The sequence below is a fragment of the Hipposideros armiger genome, unplaced genomic scaffold (assembly GCF_001890085.2).
Source record: "Hipposideros armiger isolate ML-2016 unplaced genomic scaffold, ASM189008v1 scaffold_147, whole genome shotgun sequence".
Classification (NCBI taxonomy): domain Eukaryota; kingdom Metazoa; phylum Chordata; class Mammalia; order Chiroptera; family Hipposideridae; genus Hipposideros; species Hipposideros armiger.
Genome location: NW_017731497.1, coordinates 1,899,246 through 1,910,766, shown reverse-complemented (window position 1 = coordinate 1,910,766; position 11,521 = coordinate 1,899,246). Strand labels below are relative to the sequence as shown.

General features: G+C 42.5%; 1 pseudogene; it reads left to right on the top strand.

Moving 5' to 3' along the window:
* The first annotated feature begins 4,423 nt into the window (after nt 1-4,423).
* On the top strand, nt 4,424-11,292 carry LOC109387082 (ATP-binding cassette sub-family G member 2-like; annotated as a pseudogene).
* The last annotated feature ends 229 nt before the right edge of the window (nt 11,293-11,521 follow it).

The window sequence follows — 11,521 nt, the reverse complement described above, 5'->3', positions numbered from 1 at the left end:
TATTGTGGTTGTGTGAGAAAATATTGTTGTTGTTAAGATACACAGTGAAGTATTCAAGGTAAAGAGGTATGCTATCTGCCACTGACTCTCATGGAGTTCAGCAAAAAGTTTGTAACAACACAGGTTTGAATAGCACAGGTCCACTTATAGGTGGCATTTTTTCAATAAATACCTGTACTGTTTGAGATCCACAGGGGGTCCTGGAACCAATCCCGCACAGATACTGAGGGACAGCTTAAGTTTTAGGGAGTCAGAAGTTACATGCAGATTTTGACTGTGCAGGAAGTTGGCACTACTAACCCCGGCATTGGTCAAGGGTCCAATATTTATAGCAAAATGCGGCAAAATGTTACCAGTTGGTGACTCTAGGCAAACGTTCTATGGGTAGATTGGATTGATTGCTCCTAGAGAGGGAGGCAGATCTTATGAGCAATGTGTCAGAACCAGTAGGACCAAAACAGACAAAACAACAGTGGCAGCCTCTTCTAGGTTCCCAGATGGGAGATAGAGCAGGTGAGGAGGCCCACAATAGATGCTCCTGGAAATGAAAAGCTTCGGTGGGGGATGAGGAGTTGGCATGGGAGAGGGGAGGTGGCAAGAATTAGATTCAATTAAGGAAAAGTTATAGAGATGGAATGCATCTGAGGACCCCAGAAAATGCACAGCTTCTGCTGAGTGGTGTGTGGGTTCCCTGACCTAGTGTGTGTCTGGGGTTGGCTTTGAATGGGATGTTTAGGAGGCAAAAGAGCAAAGAAGTAGCCTAAGTTCTTGATCACTGGGCACGTAGTAGGTGAAGCAATTTCTGATTATTTAATGAGATTTGAACAAGCAAGGCAGGGGGCAAAGGAGGCATGGAGTGGAAACTGGTTGTGGGCTAGACAGTATTGGCAGGAGGCCTGTACAGGTGGCTCAGCTGCCTCACCTTCAATGGAATCCTCTCCCCAGTGGCTCATAAGGAGGCTAATAGAAGGCAGGCTCTTGGCCCTGGGGTTGCCTATCAAAGGCCAATCCAGGAGAGGCTGTGATTAGAAAGGTGAAGTGTTGGCTGTGCATTGAGATATCAGAGATTATGAAGATCCAGGCCTAACTCCTGGGCTGCTCCAATCTTCTGCATGGACGTGGGCAGAATAGGCAGGTGGTAGCCCATGGCCCCTCCTGAGAAAACCCTCTGTGATGCTAGGGGAGATGCAGGTGTGCAGGGGACTTGGGGGGAAAGGGTCTGGGTCCATGGGCATCACTACGTTCAAACTCTGAGAGGTGGCACCAGGCTCTCACCCCAGCCAACTATGCCTGGTACCCAAGTGTCAGCTCATTACTTGTTCTATGTTCAGCAGGCCAAGAACAGCATTGTATTACATTCCTAACCTGTATCAGGGATGCTGGCTTAGTGGGATCCAGCAGGCTAAGGCGGGCAGCTTCAGACCTCCACTAACCATCTCCCCTGGAAGGGTGGGGTCAGGGAATTGGGTCTACATAGCTTAAAATTCAGAGCATCCCCAGAACCCAACAGGTGGAGGGAAATGTTAAAAGGAGAGCAGGAAGGTAGCTCTGAGATGCAATGGAGTTATATCAGGTGTGTATTTTTTAACCCAACAAATTCAATTTCTGTGCTATAGGCTGTAGTAGAGGAAAGAAGGAGAAGGGGAGAAGGAGGAGTGAGAAAGCGTGAGAGCAAGAGCCAGTACGGGAGGAAAAGAAAACAAATCCTGGGGTGCCCCACCACCCCTTGTTGTCTCTTTACCTCGGGCCACACCTTGGAAGATAGTCTTTGCATTAAGCACTGTTTAATCACCTTTTGCACCTTGCCTTTTGTTCCTTGGTGTGGCCCTGACCTAGACAATGGTAGGGGTTATTGGGACCATATGTGACACTGGCGCCCAATGCATTTAGAGGAAAATATTACTCCCAAAACATTTTACCTGGAGACTCTGCAAATGAGCCTGTAGACTTGGTTAGTGTTGGCTTTTATCAGTAGAAAAGGAAAGTCAAATCCTGGCCCCACATTGGTAACTGATTACTTTACTCCCAGTGTCCAATCATATCCCATTGGGAGTACAAAGCTGCCACTGTTGCCTTTGTGCCATGTGTGCAGGGCAAGGGTGGTGGTGGTGGTGATGGTGGTGGTGGCGGTGGTGGCGGTGTGTGTAGGATGCAGATTCTTGTAGGTTTATGGGTTCCCTGCTCAGATCCAGGACTCTTCACATATAGTTCTGGATGCTGCACATGCGCTTAATGCCTACGGTTATAGACTAAACAAACTCTCCCTCCCACAGTACTAGCCACAGAAAACTGAGGATACAGGTGTCTCTGTATATACATCAAGAAAATTCTAAAAGGGTATATGCCAATCTCTTAACAGTGGAGACCTCTAGCAGATGGGATTATGGAGGACCTTTTTCTTTCTACTTTGTGTATTTCCATCTTGGGTAATGATGTAAAAAATTCTTATACTATTTTTATAATCACAAAATTTATGGGGTTTTTTGTTTGTTTGTTTTTTAGCTGAGCCATCCTGCCACCTGTTGTCAGCTCAGCGGCAGCTTAGCTTGGGCAGTGAATCGAACTGGTAACCGTGTTGCTCAGAGCTCACACTCTTGAGTGAGCTCTTAACCAACTGAGCCACTCGGCCAGCCCTAAAATTGGTATTATTGAGTGCTATAGAAACCCCTTGAAATTTTTATTTGAATTGCATTAAATATCTATGTTAATTTGATAAAGACTTGTCATATTGTTATTTTTCCAAAAAAGAGTGCAATGTGGGCAGGGCTGGCTACTCCAGAGAAAGTGCATCTGGTGTTAGGGGAATTGGGTGGGGAGCAGTCCCAGTGAGCTCACCAGACCAATCAGATTCAGATTTGGCGGTGGTGGGGGAGGGCTCAACACAGGTAAGATGGCGCCCACTTGCTGGCTGCACAGGGGAACAACTCCACACAGAGAAAATAGCAATTGCCCTCCAGCTCTCACCTTGAGGCCACACACCTCAGTCGGCCCACCACATACCTCCAACACCTCCGAATCACCATCCCTCTGCTGGAGTCCAGGGTGAGTGTCTGGGAGTGAGAGAATCTGTGTGCGGGCCATTTAAGAGGATGTCTGGGTTTCCTGTGGCCTTCTGTCCCACCTGAATGGTCAGAATTTTCACTGTTTTTCACAGCCATGTGTTGTGGGGACTCCTCTTTCTGGCATCAGGACTCAGGGCTGGGGAGCCTAGAGTGAGGGAAGCAGGGGAACTCCATGGTGGATATATCCCTCCCAGCTCTCAACCACCAAACGGAGGTATGGGGTCAGCCTGTTTCGCGTCTCTGCCCCTCCTACCAATCTCGTCGTGGCTTCTTCTTTATATGCTTGGTTATAAAACTTCTGTTCATCCAAGCTTCAGATGGTTCTCTAGGTTGATTGTTCTATAATTTAGTTGTAATTTTAATGTGTTCATGGAAGGAAACAAGCACAGTGTTGTATTCTACCATCTTGTATCTCTCTATCAATGGCTTTTTAGAAAGGAAAGGAAAAGCTTTGGAGAAGCAGTCACATGTGGGTGGGGACAAGGACATTAGCAAGCAAAGTCCCCAAGCCAATGTGGTTTTGCACAGGCATAAGATAACTTGCACAATATATCAATATCTATTTGTTGGTTAAATTGTTTAAATCTACAAGGAAAAAAAGGTAACATGAAGAAATGTCTGAAGTGCACATAAAGGAGCCATTCTTGAGTCTTTACCTTCATTTTTTACTGTGAAATATCTCACAGGTCTCTGCATCTAGTCTCAGATAAAACACATCTTAACTGAGTTTATCCAAAGAGGAAGGGAGAAAAAATTTAAATAGTAGCCCTTCAAAGAGATGGCTAATAAAATGCAGTCTAAGTTAAATATTTCTATCCTGGCAGGAACTTTTATTTTCTGAAAGAAAAGCAGAGCAAACCTATGACATTCCGCAAGTGAATTTTGATTTTCATTCCTCCAAAGAGAAAATTTCCACAGTTTGGTTCTCTCTCTCCATTACATTTTGAGGGCCTTTGATCTCCTCAAATTCACCCTTTAGGAACAGACAACTAATTAATCTTCTCCCAGAAGCAGATGCTTTTGAAAAACGATAATTAGAAGGTGAGCAAAAAAGCTTTCATCTCAAATATTTTCTAATGAGTAAGAATGTTCATCTAACCTCAAAGACCTGAGACAGACCCCAGATGAGTACAGAGTTCTGACCACCTAAGTCTGGTTTCACAAAGCTCATCTTTATCATCTGAATTTCTCAAATAACATTACATTTTGGGTAAACATTGAAGTGGTCTTTGTTTTGATTCATGGTTTGCAATCCTAATTGCAACAGTCAGGACAGACAATGTCACACTGACACATGAGAATGAATGATTACATCTTCTACCATACCTAATTGGGTGGCACCTGCTAACCAGTGGGTGGCCATGGGGTAGGGGGCTCCTCCCCTGCAAGGCCACAGGGCTCCCCCAAGGCCCAAAGAAGGGGTAGGTGTGGGTGGGGTTCCACGTTGGGAGGTAAAAAATGATGTCAATCTTACTGTGTAGAAACTCCCCTTCTAGTCTTCTGAACATTTTCACAATTAATTATTTTTGAATAGATAATACATGCATAAGGCACAAAATTCGAAAGGTACAAATGGATATACAATGTTGCTAAATATACTTCATGCAGGCACATTGCCTATGGCTATCCAGGTAGTATGCTGCACAACTCCAGGGAAACCTAGTCCCACAGTTTAAAATTTTATGTATTTATTTTTTCAAGGTAGGCTCTTTTTTCTTATTATGTAAACAATATATCTTCTTGGGGAAAATGTGGAAAATACTGAAAAGTCCAAAGTACATAAAAATAATCTGTAATCCCAGCCAACTAGAGATAACATCTGCCTACATTTGGATGTGGTTCCTTTCAGTTCTTTTAAAAACACATACATTTGCTAAGTGCATTAAATAACACAATTGCATTAACTAATTGCATTTCTACTCCCATCTGCTAGCTACTTAAGCCTCCTCCCAAAGCCCAGCCATAGCCAAGCCCAAGAGAAGGCTTTGTTTCATGCAAATAAAACAATATTTGGATTGGGAATTCCTGGGATAGTGAGAGTCCAACCTTTCCATTGTCATATCCTGTTACATGCATCTCAACTACAATCTTGTGACTGGCAAGGGGGTGGAGGTAGGGCTTCAGGTATGGTCAGCAACCCTCAGGACTTTCTGGCAACTGTGAGCAACTTCTGGACAAAACCTATCCCCTTAGCCTTCTGGGGTTTTAAAAGGGAGTGGTTACCAGATACCACAGGTCCATGAATAGGTTTTCATCTATTCATATTGAGTTGAAAACAAAAGGACAATGCACTACTTTTCAGTTACATTTATTCAAGATGAAAGGATTGTCTCTCATAATGTCTTAATTCTTGAAGTTAAAATAGGTTTTTCTTTTAGAAACAATGCAAGTTTAAAAACTATTTTCTTAACAAGAGCAAAACAAAACCAAAAAAGTTGGCAACCCTATATCAGTGTCCTAAATTATTTTTGAAATTTCAGTGACTCATGAAATATAAAAGTCTCAAAACCATTGAACTCCTTAGGAGCCTCTTCTTGTAGGAAGCTGTCCCAGGGAAGGCTCTGTTATGTATTCATTTGCCCGGCTCACCCAAGCCAGCATATGTTTGCTAAGCTACTATTCACAAAGGCAGTGGGGGTAAGGGCTGAGGTGGGGGTTTGATTGCGCTTTAGCTCCCTGAAACACATTGTCTGAGAAAGGTATTCATATTAGCTACAGTGACATTATTGCCTACCCCAAAGGAGGTGATTTAAAATCTCTGAATTGCTGATGAGAATATTACAAGTACCGGTATTTGCATTCTGTGGAAGAGGAAATGAGGACCCTTGGAGAGTAAATTGCCTGAAACCACACAGCTGCAGAGTTTAGATTAGAACCCAGGCTAAGTGGATGCTAGAAACCTGACCTCACCCCCACACCACACCCAGATCACAGACCACCAGTTAGGGACTCCTGATCTAGGCAGTTTGGAAATTTCTTTATTTACCTCCCTCCCCCCTCCCCTCCCCCCACCAAACCCAAACCCAAAACCAAATCAAGAAAAGTGTTAATGGAAGGAAGGGGGACTGTTTTCTTAATTCTCAGCACCACTTTGGTTGATGACCCTGAGCCCCTTAGACTTGAGTCATAATGGCTCCATTTAAAAATCAAATTGAAGAGAAATCATAAAAGCTAATCCAATTTTGCACAGGCGTGGCAGATGAATTATCTCTGTTCACCCTCAGGTTCCCTTTCTGCATTTTCCCCCTCTCTAAATTGACTGGCTTGCACCCTAACCAGCCTTAATTTGATTTAACAGGATCCCTTAAGGCTGAGTAGTGAATGTTTATTCACAGTTGTACGTGCAAAGAACACATTTGGATTCAGGTTTCTTGACCTTTAAGGTGCAAACAAATCACCCATAAATCCAGTGAACAGGCAGAGTCTATTCAGTGGTTCTGGGGTGGGGCCCGAGGGTCTGCATTTCTAACAGGCACCCACTAGGTGCTTGCTGCTGGTTGGTTCTTGGCTGACCTATTGAGTAGTGAGGCTTTAGGGAATATTAATTTTCCTAACTAGGTACTTTCTGAGCAGGGCCCCATGATAAAACCTCCTTTCAGGGAAGATTGTCCTTCAGGCATTTCTCCACAGCTTGAGTTCCATCCTCAGCTCTGTGAAATGACAGCTCGGTGTGCACCCTGAAAAGAGCTTGGAGCCTCAGCAAGCAATTGTTCAGTGTCTTTTCATTTTATGTAAGGAGACCTTCCTGGTTTTTGAAGTCACATCAGCAGTCAGTTGTGAACTCGAATTCTGTGTAAATTGCTCTTCGTGGAACCTCCTCTTTCACATCGGCCCCAAATACACAATTGTGACTTATCTGCTTAGTTAAGAACATGCATGGTAGGCCCATCAATCTATGGAGTGGGTTATAGGTTAGATAATATAATCCTTACTTTTCTCCTAGGCCTTACGCTTTATGTAGGATTACAGAATTATGTTCCAGAAAGAACTGTGGAGGTCATTAAGTATCAGGTTACAGAAGAGCTGTGATTCAGAGAGGGTGACTGACTTGTCCAAGGAGACACAGGATCCAGGCTGTGCCAGAACCCAAGGGCTCTGGGACTGGGCACATGGGCCCAAGGGGCCTGTACCAATTGGTGTTGGCAATCCAGGGCACTTGAGCTCTCCACTGTCTGCATCCTAAATATTTCCTATGAGGAATGTTTGATGTTCCCACCCACACCTTCTTTGTGTACCTCTTAAGAATCCACAGACGACAAAGGGGTAGCAGGAAGGCCACCTGTTTAGCGGTGAAGGTTGGGACACTTTACCAGATAATCTCAAGCTTTACTGCCCAGGCTGATGTCAGGAGCTGCCATCTCTGAGGTCTCAGTAGTGGGAAAGTTAGGGGAAGAGAGGATAAGGAAGGAACCCATGCTGTTACTTAGACAAGTAGAAAGCATACATGAGGCTGGCTGACTAACTGCCCCCATGTTTTAGCCTTGTGAACTTGAGCACATGAGGGAGGAATTGGTCTAATGAGCGTCCACTTGTTATGAGTCAACACATACCCAGAACATGATCGATAGTATTCTGGCACATTCTATGTTTGACACCACATGTCTGGATATCTGGCAATTACATTTCAGAACTTAAAAAAGAAAAGTGCTTGGGAAAGAAAATTGCCTTATGACAGAAGCAATTTTCAAATTCTTTTTAGCCTTCAGACTATTTTTCTCTTTATCAGTTCATAATTAAGTGCCTGCTGTATGCAAAACAAATTCAAGGCCCTCCTTCCTACCTATCTTCCTTCCCTCCTTTTCTCTTTCCCTCCCTTCCTTCCATCTATCCATCCATCCATCCATCCATCCATCCATCCATCCATCCATCCATCCATTTCTAGGTAACTTGGAACTAGACTGTAGATGTGCTGGGAAGCAAAATGTAACCTATATGACATGTACAGAGCTACAATTTTTAAAGAATTAGAATTTAATGGAACACACTTAAACACTTTTCTTAAAGTGTGACCCGTGGAATAGATTGCATAGAATGTGCTAGCAAAACCAATCAACCAAAGGAAGAAGTCTGTGCTCTTACTTAATTGGGGAAATGTCCTTAATATGGCATGAGGAATCTAGCTCTCGTAGATGTACAATGCTCATTAGTGTATTGAAATCTCTGAGAAGTACTTCAGTAATGAAAAAGTTAAATTTTGTTTAAACTTAAAACATGGTCCGTGGAGTGGGTCAGCTGAATGTTTTTCTTTTTCTTTTTCTTTTTTGTCTATGATAAGTACTGAAGTGAACTGAGTAAGCGTTTAGAAAACTTTAGAGGAATTTGGCAGAATAATTTAATGTTTGCTTAAACTGAATAACAAAAAAATTGAGTGTCTTTTTGGGTGCCATTTTAATTGCATTGTATTTGGCAGTTTTTAATTATATTTTACCCCCCAAAAAAATGGCCTGGGACAAATTGGAAATAAAAGAATAACTGGTCCTTCCTCACAGAGAGTTTGAGAAGCATTGGTTTAAGCCAATTTTTCCAGACCCAGATGACCAAAGAAGCCCTAGTATAGGCCGCCCTGTTAATAGCCTAAGTAAGGAACTAGAGTTTTGCACACTGTATTTTTGGAAATGCTATACAAAAATTTAACTAGACATAATTCAATCTTTAATAATTTCAGACGCACTTCAGGATGATTAGTGCCTCAAGTTCATAATCCAGAGCAACAATTTTCGCTGTGCTGTATACACCTGGGCTGTAGTCTTAATTACTGAATATGATACCACACAGATGACTGGGCTGCAGTATTTACCACGTGATATGGTGCATACTAAGGATTACAGACACTTCCTGACAGCCTGAGCAAGGGGTCAAATTGACACAAAGTAAAAACATTTAAAAAAAAAAAGGCAAAGCCTGAGATGAAGCACTTAGTGGCAATTAAAATTTCAGGCTTAGTCAAATCAAGTGCTCATATTTTGAAGAGATTTAAGGTAATATGGTTATGAAATTTTTATTTCATTTCACCATTCCTTCAAATCTGAGTTGAAATGATTTTTTAATGTCCATATTTCCCCGAAATTACCTTAGTTCAGTGCTAATTCGACCTCTTCATTATTAATTCAAATTTGCAAAGTTAAAAGAAACCAGCTTCTCTGTTGACTGTGAGACGAAAAACAAATGGCTCCATTTTAAAATGTACCCATATGATTGCTTTTAAATTTTCTCTCTGCCAATATGCTGGACATTTGTAGATTCTCAACTCCTATTCCTTCCATTCTGTTTACTGCTGTGTATTTTAAAAACGTCATTTCCCAGACAGTCTTGTCAATAGGCTTTCTGTTGGGTTCTGCCCGAATCCCTGTGGAGAGGCTGGGAGGGCAGTCAGGGGAGAGGAGCCTTCCCTCCCAACTTCTGACTTCTGCAGCTTGGTTTCAATACCTGCCCTGGGCTCTGACTTGGCAGTTCTGGCACTGGTTGGGTGGTCCCAACTCTCCACAGTGCACCCCTAGCAGCATAGTGGAGAGGGTGCACNCTCTTAACCAACTGAGCCACTCGGCTGGCCCCACTCTAGAGATGTTTTGATAAATGGAGCACCTCAACCTGCCAATTTCAAATGTAACTCAGGTTATGTGGTACAAGATGATATTATGATGAGAACTCTGACAGTGATAGAAAATGTACAGTTCTCAGTAGCTCTTTGGCTTCCAACAACTTGACGAATCATGAAAAAAACAAATGAAGAAACGTGGTCGTTCAAGAGTTAGGTCTGGCTAAAGTGGCAGATTCCAAGGTTGGAACTCAGTTTAACCTTGATGTGTCTGGAGGAGAAAGAAAAAGGACTTGTATTAGAATGGAACTTTTTACTGATACATCTTGTGCCTAGATGAGCCTACAACCAGCTTCGACCTGAGCTTAGCAAATGCTGTCCTTTTGCTCTTGAAGACGATGTCTAAACAGGGATGCACCATCATCTCCTTCATCATCAGCCTCGTTTTTCCATCTTCAAGTTATTTGATAGCCTCACTTTATTGGCCTCAGGAAGGGCAGTGTTCCATGCACAAGCTTACTCAGGAGGCCTTGGGGTACTTTGCATCAGCTGGTCAACCAATGTGAGTCCTATGATAACCCTGCAGACTTCTTTCTGGGTATCATTAATGGAGACTTGTCTGCTGTGATATAAAACAGAGAGAATGAAGATGAGGAAGCCAATGAGACTAAAGAGCCTTCAAAGAGAGGCAAGCCACTCACAGAAAAATTAGCTTTTATGTCAACTCCACCTTCTTCAGAGAAATAAAAGTTGAGTAAGATCAACTCTCAGGGGTTCAGAAAAAGAAGAAAAGTGTAACCTTCAAGATCACCTATGCCATCTCCTTTTGTCATCAACTCAAATGGATTTCCAACCATTCATTCAAAAACCTACTGGGTAATCCCCAGTCCTCTATAGCTCAGATAATTGAAACAGTCTTCCTGGGACTGGTTATAGGTGTCTTTTCCAATGATCTAAAAAGTGACCCTACAGTAATCCAGAATAGAGACGGGGTGTTCTTCTTCCCGATGACCAACCAGTGTTTCAGCAATATGTCATCCATGGAGCTCTGTGGTCAAGAAGAAGCTCTTTATACATGGATATATCAGTTGATACTACAGAGTTGTCATCTTATTTCTTTGGAAAACTGTTGTTTGATTTATCACCCATGAGGATGTTACCAAGTATTATATTTTCTTGTATGATATCCTTCTTGTCAGGATTGAAACCAGTGATAGAGGCCTTCTTCATCGTGATACTTACTCTTAGGATAGTGGCTTATTTGGCCACTTTTATGGCACTGGCCTTAACAGAAGGTCAGAGTACGGTATCCATAGCAACACTTTTCATGACCATCTCTTTTGTGTTTATGATGATATTTTCAGAGTTGTTGGTCAATCTCAGACCCATTGTGCCTTGGCTTTCATGGCTTCAGTACTTTAGCACACCTCGATATGGCTATGAGGCTTTGCACATAATGAATTTTTGGGACAGAACTTATGCCCAGGACTCAGTGTAACAGCAAACAATACCTGTATTTTTGCAATATGTACTGGCCAAGAATTCTTGATAAACCAGGGCATTGACCTCTCACCTTGGGGCCTGCAAAAGAATCACATAGCCTTGGCATGCATGACTATTACCTTCCTTACAATTTATTTCTTAAAAAATTTTCTTAAGTTTCTCTATAATTTACATGATTTATCTACACATTAAAAAGGGAGCACCTTTCATGAGCTGCCATGAGCCACCATGAGCGGCCATTTAATGGCTGACGAGNTGGTTATGTCCCTGTTTATCCCCGAGGTTCCAAGAAGGATGTTACTGACAAGAAGGTAATAGTACCTGAAGAGGACATAGGCAGAGTAAAAGAATGAAGCATAGACTGCTATATTGGTTGGCCAAAGATATTTTCTTGATGTTTTTGCCCAGCGAGATATAATAT